Source organism: Lepidochelys olivacea, assembly GCF_965140295.1.
Source record: "Lepidochelys olivacea isolate rLepOli2 genome assembly, chromosome: 3".
NCBI classification, from domain to species: Eukaryota; Metazoa; Chordata; order Testudines; family Cheloniidae; genus Lepidochelys; species Lepidochelys olivacea.
In genome coordinates, this window is record NC_140413.1 from 114,671,439 (window position 1) to 114,684,985 (window position 13,547).

Genomic DNA, 13,547 nt, shown 5'->3' on the forward strand with positions numbered 1-13,547 from the left:
AGCAGAGTAGCTCAGTGGCAAGTAGAAGGTAGAGGTGAGCTGGGAAAGAGCACAGGGGAGCTCTTGCTTCTTGAGGCCTGGCAGTAGTGACCCCACCTACAATGAAGGAACCTGTGACTCTCTGGAGGTGTAGACTGAATGTGTTTTAGTTATTTACTTTACCCTGTGGAAGACAGAGGACTGGTAGGAAGTGATTCGGGGGACAGCTGCCTAGCACCTCAGGGATTTAGCTACCTACTAACATTTAATCATTCTTGTAGCTTATGGTTTCAGCACTGACCTCTTATAAGAGCCCCCTTCTGGCCGATGTGTCTGCAATCAGTCAGTTTTGAACAGGGCAGCACCCACCTCTCATGGGTGCCCCCTTTCTGGTCAGTTGTGAGCCTGCTTTTCTTTCTGTTCTTACAATGGGGTGGCACCCACCTCTCACAAGTAGCTCCCCCAGTCACTGACTGTTGGGGGGGGGTCCTTCAGCAATTCAGCCCTTCAGACCAGCACTTGTCTTGGGCAAAACTTTTGTCTTTTGGAGGGGTGTTTAACACCTCTGAAAGACAAAATTTGTCTTTCAGTTGCCAGTGTAGACATAGCTTAAGTCTATGTCTGGCTAGGTTCTGGGCTCAGTCCCCCAAGTATAGCCTACCCACACTGACCCGTCCACGGTCCTGCTGCTCTTCCAGCCAGCCAGGTACTGGGTCCTCAGCAGCCTTCCCTGGGCTCAGTCCTGCTTGCAGTGAGCTGTCCATAGGCCTGCTGCTCTTTCAGCCAGCTAGGCACCTGGTTCTCCCTCTTCAGGCTCCAGGCAGCAACTGACTGTTCTGCCTCAGCTGCCTGGAACTAGGACTAAGTGGACTTGCAGGCTCTAGAGTTTTACATAACTCAAACAAAAATCTACTTTTGTAAGTTGCACTTTTATGATAAAGAGATTACACTATAGTACTTAATTGACATTAATTGAAAAATACTTTTACAGTGCAAATATTTAATATAAATTTAGAACTGACCACTTTGTAATCTGTGGTGTAATTGAAATCAATATATTTGAAAATGTAGAAAAGCCATCCAAAATAGAATTAAAATTTGTTTAGAAGAGTGATTAAAACTGAGATCAATCATGATTAATATAATTCTTTGACAGCCCTAATTTCTGGGTTAAACCATATATTCCCCCCTTCCCTGCCCCCTGAGGTGCTATAATTGTCAAAGTTTGGACATACTGCTGCCATTTGTAAGGGAACAATGTAGTGCAGTAAATGTGGAGGAAAAATCACTCACATGGGAACTGTGTGGAAGGAGCAGACCCTAAATGGAGCATGTGGGGGTAGGAGAAACCACAGTGCAGCATATAAAGAGCATGTAGTAGCAGAACAAGCTAGAGAAATGGAATAATTTAAAATTATTCCAAAAGTATCATATGCAGAGGCTACCAAAAGGTTCCTACTACAGAAAAAGAAAAGAGTACTTAAGAAAAAAAGTGTAGAAGGGCTGCAGAACACATCTCAGAAGTTCCTAGCTGGAATTTTTGAAAAGTTGATGGGTCCTATGTGATCAGGGTTAAATGTGATTAATATTTATCTAGGAGACTTCTATAAAAATGTAATAGAAGGAATTACAGCAGCACCTGATCTAGCCATCTACAAAACATCACATTAGAAATCTGGTTCCCTGGTGGAAGGAGGATTGCAAATTAGCAATCAAGGCATACAAGCAAGCAACACATACAATGAATAGTAAAGACTTAAGAGATGTAAGGTAGTACAAAGGATCATCAAAAAGACAGCAAAAGAAGCTGGAGAAATGTGTGAGAAGTGAACAAAGGTTCAGAAATATATAAGCAAATTCCAAGAGTGAATGGAATCTGAAGTAAAAGTAAAGGTCTTATTGTAAAGAAGACAACTGAGGTTGCCAGTTCAGGAAAGCTAGACGTTTTAGCAAAAGAATGCCAGAAGGTCAGTAGTATGAATCAAAGCAGTGAGTTTCATGAGAAAAACAGTTTATTGTGGAAAGCTGTCAACTATTAAATTGCTGGGAGAGCATATATTGATGATGCATTAAATAAAAAAAATTAGTATACAAGAACTTATTGCTGCAATTAGAAAAAGGAAAATACAGCTCCAGGTAAATATAAATAATGAAATGATTCAACTGTCAAAAGAGTCTAAAGATTCTTGTGGTTATATAATGATACAGGGGGAAAAGGACTACAGCCAATAGAATGGCAATAAAGCTTAGGTGATACTAATTAGAAAACCAGGCAAAGTACATACAAGACCTGATGCTTCTAGGCCTATTGCCCTCACAGCATATGTAGGGAAAATCATGTGAAAAAATGAATGTAATGCTAGTGGAATACTTGAAGAAACATTATAACTGGGGCACAAAGTGGTTTCAGAAAAGGAAGATACACAGTGAGACTAGAAATGGAGGGTTTTTTTTAAAAAAGCATGAAGAACTTTATCAGTCTGAAAAGGCATATAACATGCTATGGGGGAATCCTCTTATTTAAACTAGAGAAAATTGGAATGAAAGAGAAGTTTTTGGTGGCTTTCAAGTGACAGAACTATACAAGTCAAAGTGGGAACAGCTTTCTCAAAACCCTACACTCTTACAAATGGAACTCCACAAGGGGAGTATTATCAGCCCTACTTTGTTTTCCATTATGATAAATGGCCTTCCAGAAATTGTGCAGATGGGAACAGGTATTTCCTTTTTCCCAGATGACTGGGCCATATGGACTAAGTATAAAGATGAAAAGTAGCTGTGGAAAAGACAGATGAGGCACTCCAGAGAATTTCCAAGTGGGGAAGTGATTGGGGATTTAAATTTTCACTTTCAAAAATTAAGGGAATGCTTTTAACCCAGAAGATAATGAGGGAAGACTGGGCTTATTTCTTTAAGGTGAAAAAATTCAGATTGTTCAAAAGTGTGTTGTTCCTAGGTGTAGTGTTTGATATTAAATTTGAAAAGGTCACATAGAACACAAGTGTAAAGGTAGGAAGAACTTACTTAAAAGCATAGCTGGAAACAAATGGCATGCAGATAAGGAGGTACTGATGATTATGAATAGTGCATTTATAAGACCAGTGTTAGACTACAGATACCAAGCTTTTGGTTCAGCCTCAAAAAAGAGATTTGGAACTTCTCCAGGCCCACCCTCTGCAATTGGCATGTGGCACAATGATAACAGCACCAGTGTGTGCTGCAAATAACCACTGGAGAAGCACCTGTAAATCTAAGGATGAAACTATTCGATCTAACTATTTGGGCAAAGGTAAAAGGGAATCCTGAAAATGGATGTACAAATCAGATGTCTGAGGGCTGTTGAGAGCTTAGTAGACACATTATATTTCAGACATCTTCATACTATTAGGTCAAAAATGGGTAAAGGGGATATAAGAAAAACAAAATTTTTAGTCTTGGGCAATCAGACTGCAGCTAGACTGTCATTCCTGCATTGGTGGATTTGGAACTGTAAGGGAAACCCTTAAGACATTGTTATTGTAGTGGGGTGGCTGCCCCACTCCATGAGAAACAGGGCTAGAACAGGCCAGAGAGGTTGTGCAGACCAGCAGCCAATCAGGGCCAGGCTGGGTCCTATATTAAGGCTGCCTAGCAGAGGAGAGGGTAGTCTCTTCCTGAAAAGCAAGGGAGGAGGACTGGCTCCTGAGGTAAGGAGATAGCACCTTGGACAGAGCAGTGCTGGGCAGGCTCCAGCCTAGCAGAGGAAAGCTCTAGCCCTGTTACCTGCCAGGCTGCAGCCCCTGCTGAAAAGGGTTGAGAAGGTGTATGGGGCCAAAGGGGAAGTGGCCCAGGGAAGATAGGTGGACAAGAGGGGAACAAAGGAGGGCAGAGAGGTTGCTGTTAGATGGTCCCTGGGTTGGGACCCAGAGTAGCAGGTGGGCCTGCTTTCCCCCCTTACTTCCTCTGTGACCAGGTGCAGTGTAACATGGCAGAGACAGACTGCAACTAGCCCCTCACTTCAGGGGCAAGACTTTGGGGTTGTTGTTGGCCACTGAGGCAGGTGCTAGCTGAAGGACTGTCATGCCCCCTCACCCCAGAAGGGAGTGAGAATGGAGTTGTGGGCACTGCTGGAGGGCTGTGTCCTGAAGAGGACGCCACCAAGCAGAGAGCAATGTGGGTCCCAAACCAGCAGAGCAGACAATGGGCGAGACACCACACACAGCAGGTGCTCCACAGCTGACAAGAGCCAATTCCTGGAGCAACCAGAAGGAGGTGCCAGCGGTGGTGAGTCTTGACCCCATTACAGTTATGTTTAAACACATTCTGACCAATAAAATTTCAGAATTTATGGAAAATGGAGCCAGCTTTGCAAAGTCTATACAGACAGATCAAAAGTTAACACTGGGTAGAATGGGAACAGCCTTCTGTGTTCCTAGTCTTGAATCCAGAAATCTAAAAGGCTGTTGACTTTGATGGCTAACTAATCGGGATAACGTTGGCACTAACCTGGGTAAGAGATGTGTGACCAGCTGCAGCTGTAATTTTATCTGATAATTTGTCAGGTATTATGACTCAGAATAGGGATTTCAGAAAGCAGAAGTGAAAGGGACAAGTGAAAATGTTCTTAACTACAGGAATAACGCAATCAGATACCTGTGTAACAATAGCATGGATTCTGTAAAGGGATTATTGGGAATGTAAAAGGGAAACAGAATGGGGGCAGGGGCAGGGGGAGGAGCCCTGCTGTGTTTAAGAATTTAAGGAAAAACCCCAAAAAATGAAAGTGGCAGTCAGAGCCTCATGGGATGAGGTTACTGTGCTAAAAACCCAAACAAAAACAAAGAAGGAAGACTGAGGAGAGGCAAGTGAGGAAAAGGCCTGGGAAGGTCCAGAGAGCAGGGTTGGCTACAGTGGAGGAAGCCCTGAGTTAGGGCTTCCAAGCAGCAAGGAGATCACTAAGTGAAGCTGCCGAAGTCTCCACAGAGGGGAAGAAATGGGAAGCAGTAGGGGAATCCTGATAGGAAAGTAGCATAGGAGGAATTCTGCAGGGCCTAGGGGGAAGGGTCAAGCAGCTAAGAACTGCAGTATAGCCCAATAGGGGCAGAATAATTATTTGACTTGGCCCTTCTTGTTATTCTGGAAGGGGTGCCAAACTTATGTGACTTGGCCAAAGAGCCAGGCCATGGAAGACCCAGACAGAGGTAGACAGCCTGCAGGAACTAAAAAACTGCATTATGCCAGGATCTAAGGGAGGGGCACTTTAATGGTGACTGCACCCTTATGGCAAGGGGTGAAAAGTACCCATGAGGAGGGAGAGGGATGAGAAACAGAAGAGACACAGAACAGGGGAGGAGCAAAGGAAGGGGAGCCAAAGAGGAAGAATTAGCAGCTGCCTTAGAGAAAAATGCAACTCAGTGAACAGCCTTTGTCCAGCCCCCAGCACTTTGCTGGTGAACCTAGTCCCTGCTGGCTTAAAGCTCAAGTGATTCATCTAATAAACATTCCGATCTTGGACCCATTAGTCTGGCAGCAAGGACCTTGGCAGAAGCGAGAGACAGCTGCACTTTGGGGCAGAGTAAGCAATGCTATAGGCACCAACTCCCATTGGAAAAAAAATAGTTGGTTATCAGCAGCCCCTGCTCCATCAGCTCTTCCCCTTCCCTCCCAGCACCTCCTGCCTGCTGCAATCAGCTGTTCAGCAGCATTCAGGAAGCACTGGGGCTTGGGGGAAGGGGCGTGGCAGAGGTTGACCACCCTCCAGCAACTCAAAGACCACCTATGTTATCAACCTCCATAGAAGGAGCAGAGCTATGATAACACTGGGCCAACTGGCAAGGCAATGACTTCCTTTAATTGTTTTCAGCATGACATTTTTAAAGAAGTTTTTAAAAACCCAACTCTGATATCTTTCACTGCAAGCATGTAGCACAGGCAGAGTCTGTAGAGAGAGACAGGAAAAGGCAGGTAGGAGCCAAAACAGCTCCGTACAGGGTGCTAGCATGTAGTCTGAGATGGCTGTTATAAAAGGGACATGAACTGTCATGGTTTGCAGGTAGCCTCCACTGGGTCACCACAAGTGACATTCACATCCTGAAAAAGAATAAAGACATTTTACAGGCCAGAACCTGCCTGCTGCAGCATTGCATTTTACTGCAGTGAGGCAGGGCTCAATCCACATTCCAGCCTTAATCCTGCACTTCCCCAGGTCAGCAGGGTTTGGTGACTAGTTTGGCTCTAGTAGAGAGAAATGGCTAATGTTTTGTGCCCTAATCAATGCAATCCCTCCTGGTAGATTAGGAGGGAGGGCAGCAATTGGAAAAGGGCCTGTTGTCCTCAGCTGAAGGAGCCTGCTGTGATTCAGGCTTACCCCAAGAAGGGCTGGAGATAGGCTTGCTAAAGGGCAGCTCTGGTCTGGGAAGCAGGAGCTATTTACAGAGAGGTGGTTTTCGAATTTGTGCATGGGAACTAAAGTGTGGGAAACGTGGGCATGTCTCGAAGCAGCCTGGTTCAGATTTTGGATCCCTCTTACGTAAGTCCTGGATGCCGATTCAAAGTTTAAGTGCAATAGGCCCTACTTGGGAGTAGTAGGGCAGAGGGGCAAACCTGCAGAGAAAGCAGTTGTGTGGGGTTAAGGAGACCTAGTAGAAGAAAGGAGATTCCCCATAGTGCTCATTAAAAATGAATGTTTTGTTTGGAGCTTTGTTCATGGTCTCCTGGACAGGCAAAATGTAGAGACTTAATCACATCACAACATAGTTTAAATTCTGTCTCAGCTTTCTCTTTGCTACCTTTGAACAGAGTTTATAAGGTAAATGAGGACCTTCACAATATGGAAATGGATGGGGGTTTTATCACAGCTTGTCTCTTGCACCCTAATTTTTGCTGGCTCTATTGTCTATACTATATTGTAACGAACATGCTGGCTCATTACTGGGCACCTTCCCCTCCCCAGCCTAAGCTAGAGGGAATATATCTAGGTAATTGAATACTGTGTTACCCAGTTAAGCATCTGGGTAGAAGAGGGCTTCCCTAATCCTGAGAGTACTGAAAAGGGAACTAATTTCCAAAGGTTGGAGGGAGAAATGAAGCTCAACTGAGAGCTAGAGCCTGTTTGCCTCCACGTCTGTTGTCTATTACCAGTGTTCTGGGATCCAGCTGCAGAGGGGAAGGCTGGATCACAGGCAGCCTGAGATCAGGGACTAAAGCTAGGAAGCACCCTGTTGCTGGTAGGGGGTCTACAGTAGTGGCAGTAGCCACATCTCTTGCTAGCAGGAGATGTGTTACAGCTGCACAAGCATCAGCAGAAGCTCAGTGTAAATAGGCCTCAGTGAGACCATAGACTAAGGAACCAAGCTCTGGCCAGTGGGGACTTGTGATGGGGTTGGGACTCACCACTGCAGCGCCTTCCATTGTTCAGTCTGGGAATGAGCTCAGTCCATGTGGAGCATCCTCCACTGATGGAGTCTCAACCATCTCTCACCCTCTGTTGGTGTCTGGACCCATGTTGCTCCTCGCTCAGTGGCATCCTTTTCAGGACACTGCCCTCTGGTCCACACTCACCCCCTTCCAGGGGAGGGGGTGTTATCAGCAGTTCTTCTCTTCACCCCAGCCAAAATGGCCAACCACACCCCAAAGTCTGACCCCTTTTGGCAGGGGCCTAGTACAGTCCATGATGGCCACTCCTAATGGCCAGGTGTTAGTGCAAGGGGGGGGAACCCAGGCCCACCCTCTACTCTGGGTCCTGACCCAGGGACCCTTTGGCAGCAGCCTTCCTGCCTGCCCTCCTTCTCTCCCTTTGTCTGTCTCTCTCCCTGGGCCATTTCCCCTTTGCACCATCTAGGCCCTTTCCTCAGGGCCTGCAGCCTGGCAGGTACCAGGCTGGAGTTCCCTTCTGCTCCCCAGTACTGCACTGTCCCTGGTGCTAGTCACCTCATGCAGGAGACAGACCTTCACCCTTTGAAGGCCTGAAAGAGACTGCCTGCCTCTCGCCTAGGCAGCCTTTATATAGGACCTGGGCCTGGCACTGATTGGCTGCCTCTTGCTTGCCTCTGATTGGCTCTCTAACAGGCCCTCCCTGATTGGCTGTTGCGGTGTGCAGCCGCTCTGGCCTGCTGTAACCCAATCTTGCCTGGGGGGGGGTTATTGCCCCACCACAGGGCTCAAGAACAACACTTGATTACCTCTGGGAGAGGGGTGGATTGAAGGGCCACTAGGTCTGGGAGTCACACTGAGGGTTGTTGCCTTTAAGCCCTTCTACTGCACTGCCCTTGCATTAGGAACTGTTGGGTTGCTCATTATTGTAACCATTAAGTCATTGTGCCTAGGGTGTTAGCACTCATTATTTCTGGTAAAATAGCCCTGTGTTACTTCTTTGGAATCTGAGAGTGCTAATGGGGACCCAGAAAAGTTTAGTGCTTGGAGCACACGTAGCTCGCCCTTCAGCCCATGATGAACAGAGCACGCTACTAGACACCTGGAAGAATCTGGCGTAGCACATCCCCACCCTGCAGTGGTGTCAGTCACAAAATATTAAGATTAGACCTATTGCATCTTTTTCTGCTCCATAGTTATATATTGAATTCAACACCTTCAACATAATCCTGTCACTGATTGGGTTCCAGAAGCCTGAATGAAATTAAACATTTTTATTAAGCTCCCCCCCCTTTCTTTTGATAATTTTGATTGCTTTCAGCTGAGGTTGTTGGCTCATGTTTATCAATGTTACTGAAAGTTTTCCCCCTCAATAACAAAGGCCAAACTCCAAAGTGAGACAGAACTAGAGTACAGCGAGGACCTATGGTAACAAAAGAGAATGAGAATGCTGCTGTGTTTAGACATTGTTATGGGTGTTATAAGTGTTGTGGGCCTTGCAGGCTGCAGTATGTATCTGGTGATCCTATGGATAACATGATCAGCTATTCAGTTCAATCAAAGTGATACAGTAGGGACAGACTTTCTCAAAATAAGAGAACAAAATAAGATTCGTCCCCATTAGTACATGGTGTGTGTGTAAACTGCATCCTCAGGGACTAGTGGGGGCCATTTTGGTTGAAGAGGATGCAGTGTTTTCAGAACCTCTTGTCCCAGGACTTGTACCCGGGTGAGTAACTTTAAACTGCAGCTGGGGCTTCAAATTTATTTACTTATTTAATATTATTTATAGGCTTCACACAGTAGTACATGGATGCCCCTCAGACATCATTAAAGTATTTGACCTCACTGCATCCTTGTGAGGTAGTACAATTATATTATCTCTAGTTTCAGATGGAGAATTTACACACTGAGAGGCTAAGTGACTTGCCCAAGGTTACACAGGATGTCATAGAAGATGTGGGTTCTATTCCCAGCTCTGCCGTGTCCCTGGCCCAGTGCAGTTAAACAAAAGACTGTCTTTCTTCCATAAGTTCCCTGATGGAAGAGGCTGCTAAGGGGGATGCATAATAACTCAATTGTCTCCTTTTCCCCAGAGCAGAGTCAAGCACCCTCCCCAGCCAGCCTCACTCACTTTAGGCTTGGTTCAAACCCAATTAAAGTCTTTCTATTGATTCCAGTGGGCTTTAGATGTTCCCTTTGGGCATGGAAGCCAATTCAACATGGGGTGAATCTAGATCAAACTCTGTATTAAGGCTTCTACCAATACAAAAATTTCTGGGTTTTGTTAGAGAGCAGGTGACCAACGTAAATTCTTCTTATGTTACGCATGAAACTTGCATTGTATTCTACCTTGGAATATTTTCAGTCCTAGTTTAACACAGCAATTTCTCCCTTCTCTTCCAGAGGCAGTCATTTAAAAGCACTAAAATTTTGATGAAACATTTTACCTAGTGCTTACATGTGGGAAGAAGAGATTTTACGCATTGGAACTTTCCCAATGCAATGACAACCATAATGTGGTTTTGGGCCACTGTTTATTCTATGATGTCTGCCTTGCCAAAATACAACCATTTGAAGGAATGGATTCAAAGGAAGAACTTTCTCTTGTGTTTTTTAGTTATACCTACTGTAGTGAAACATTTGGCTGCTTGCTTTGGTAATTGATATAAAGCTCTACTAAGATTTTCTAACTTGCCATCTCTCATTCTTATAAAGTGAGAATTAATTCTGATCGAATACTTTGCTTCAGTGAGCTGCAAATAAGATGAATGGGGAATTATTGGCTAAGGAATGGCTCACACAATGTGTTTTAAACCTCTGTGTCCCTGGGCATTTGATCTATTAATGGGTTTTGTAATGCTGTTAGCCCCTGCTGTTCTAGTTACCTCACATTGCAGAGCACCTGCATCAGGAGGAGGCGGAGAAGATGACTAGTGGTGACCCAGTTTTTCTCTTGTGCACATACATGGTATGCCCTGGATATCCTCAAAGTCATTTTTTGAAAGCAGCATTCTTTAAGCATAGAGTGATTTCCGGGCTTGCCAGACATATGGTGTCTCATGAGGACAAAGTAAGTGCTTACCCCCTGAGGTACAGGTGGGAGAGTGAAGAATGCTCATGCCTCAGGAAAGCATTTGGATTTTATTTTGTTACAGATGTATTTATCTGTGCTGCTGATACTGCATTGCAGTCAGTGGCAATGGAGATGAAGATGTTAGTGACAGGAAGAATATATCCCCAATTTTGTTTGTTCCACTCTTGGAACAGCATCAGAATCTCTTTCGAGAGCAATCACACCTCAGCAGCGGTCCTCCCCAGTTTGAGGGACAGATTCAGATTTAATGTGGGGTCTAAAGTGCTTCAACTGGATCTCTCCTAGGTTGTGTCTGAGGCAGAACTAGTGGAGCACTGATTGCTGGGCCTCCCCTGGGCCTGCTTCAGAAAGACAGCAAGTAGAGGTAACAGGGTTTGTTTGAGGAAAGGAGAGAAGAGGTTGAGGGGTAACCATCTCCGAATAACTTGTGGGTGCCCCCCCAAAAAGCCAAATGCTGGCACTGCATTTCATTACCGCCAGATGGTTATCTACAAAATGAACTAGAATACTTGCTTGAAGAAAAACTAGAGATATATTTAACTGGTGTAGAGCTAGCTGCAGTAAAGGGGCATTTCTCCAGGGATGCATGTGTGTGCTTCGCAGGCAGGGGGAAGTTGGGTGGGATTAACCTACTGCTTTATTGATTATAACAAGACAGTGTTTCAATATTGCTTTGAACGTGCCATTACAGCACATGAGACTGTACATTTTAGGGGATGCTGTAATGTAATGGGCATATAATAAGGGGCAGTGCATTGCTACTCTGTTTCAAGAGCATACCAAGAAAGGTGTGGCTCACTGGCAGAAAATGACTCATCTGTCTCTGCTGCCTCCCCGGTCATGTAGCTTGGTGGCAGGGGGATGCAAGTGGCAAGTGCACAATACCTGTTTACCCCCATGTGCACAGACTCCAATTCTGGGTAGCCTGTGCAGGGATGTAAAAGGGGTTTACATCCCTGTATAGCTGCACAGGACAAGAGACAATCTAGCTCTGAGTCATACTAACCTAATCCAAGCATATTTACATATTCAGACCTTTAAACATCATGGCACATCGGCAACTATGTTTTCATTTAAAAGCTGGTTGTTTCTGACCGAGCTTATTTTCACATTTGTTTTAACTTTTGAAACAGTGCTCAGATGCCCCAGAAATGAGCACGGCGCATAAATGCATAAGTAAATGAAGTAAGCTAAATTACACCATTGACACAATATCCTGTCTGAACTCTCTTAAGACTTCTCCATAAATAGCAATCCTCTCACCATTCCATTACATAGTCCCAGTCTCCTCCTGCCTCTAGGAGACATTGTAATATGTTTAGGTTGGGTCTAGAGAAGCACCCCACACAGGTGTGTCTGTGTTTTGAAGTGTGCGGTGTATTGAAAACTGTAAAAATTACAAGCTGTCCCTTTAAATCCTAAGCATTTCCCTGGTTGTGCTTGCTGGCTAGGGGGCTCCGTAGGGAAGCATGCGATCTGTGTCCCTTATCTGCAGAAAGCCAGCCAAGAATAAGGTTTGGTGAGTTGTGCCTCTCTGTTTCAGGGAGCAGCCTGCCTTTTCTCTGCTTTTTTTGGGGTCTTGTATGTTATCATTCTGAATTCTAAGAAATAGTGTTATGTTGCAAACTTTTGGCAAGAGTACTTTGTTTCTATCCAACTTGTGTGTGTGTGCCACAAACATTACAAAGAGGAATGGTCCATTATGCTGAGCACTGCTATAGAAGAGATCCAGAGCAGGACAATGTAGTTACAGTGAGCATAGAAAACTGCCCACTTAATATTCCACGAAGAAAGGTTTCACCATCTTTGAACAGTGTTGTGACCTTTCTGAAGAGAAGCGGACTCCCCAGGCAATGCAAGGACAAAAGCCTTGGACACTGCGGTAGGTTAATTGTCTGCTAAGTTCACACGTAGCAGATGCTTGACTATGCAGGTCAGGCCTGGCTTGCTGCATATAAACTACGGGGAGGACCAAAGCAGGAAAAGCCCAGTTCCAAAGGCAGGAGGCTCCCTTGCCACAATTATTTGAAAATGTTGAAATCTAGGTGAGAATGTTGTCCTTCCACACCCAGAGCTCCCACAGAGTATCAGGGGAGAAACAAAATAACACAGCTGAGAGTACTAGAATAGGAGAGTAGAACAGTGAGAGCAGCAACTCTCCTTGCAAAGCAGGCCCTGTGGGCATTTCAGCCTGTATTGGTTCCAGGTTAGAGACAAGGGGCCAAATTTAGCCTTGGAATAAGATGACACAACTCCACCGACTGCTCCTGCTGACTCCTGGAGCTGTCTTAGGGTATGTCTACACTACGAAATTAGGTTGAATTTATAGAAGTCGGTTTTTTTGAAATCGGTTTTATATATTCGAGTGTGTGTGTCCCCACAGAAAATGCTCTAAGTGCATTAAGTGCATTAACTCGGCGGAGCGCTTCCACAGTACCGAGGCAAGCGTCGACTTCCGGAGCGTTGCACTGTGGGTAGCTATCCCACAGTTTCCGCAGTCTCCGCTGCCCATTGGAATTCTGGGTTGATATCCCAATGCCTGATGGGGCTAAAACATTGTCGCGGGTGGTTCTGGGTACATATCGTCAGGACCCCGTTCCCACCCTCCCTCCCCCCGTGAAAGCAAGGGCAGACAATCATTTCGCGCCTTTTTTGTCTGCTGCCAGCCAAAGATGTAAAGGATAGATGGAGTGGGTCAGAACAAGAAATAGACCAGATTTGTTTTGTACTCATTTTCCTCCTCCCCTGTCTAGATCACACTGCAGTCAGTCACAGAGAAGGCGCAGCGAGGTTAATCTAGCCATGTATCAATCAGAGGCCAGGCTAACCTCCTTGTTCCAATAACAACGATAACTTTGGTGCACCATTTCTTATTGGAACCCTCCGTGCAGTCCTGCCTGAAATACTCCTTGATGTACAGGCACACCCTTTGTTGATTTTAGCTCCCTGAAGCCAACCCTGTAAGCCGTGTCGTCAGTCGCCCCTCCCTCCGTCAGAGCAACGGCAGACAATCGTTCCGCGCCTTTTTTCTGTGCGGACGCCATACCAAGGCAAGCATGGAGGCCGCTGAGCTCATTTTGGCAATTAGGAGCACATCAACCACCACACGCATTATCCAGCA

General features: G+C 45.4%; 1 long non-coding RNA gene across 1 annotated transcript in view; it reads right to left on the minus strand.

Moving 5' to 3' along the window:
• Window positions 1–13,547, minus strand: part of LOC311517647 — a 161,827-nt gene that overhangs the window by 86,672 nt on the left and 61,608 nt on the right. The window lies entirely within an intron of this gene.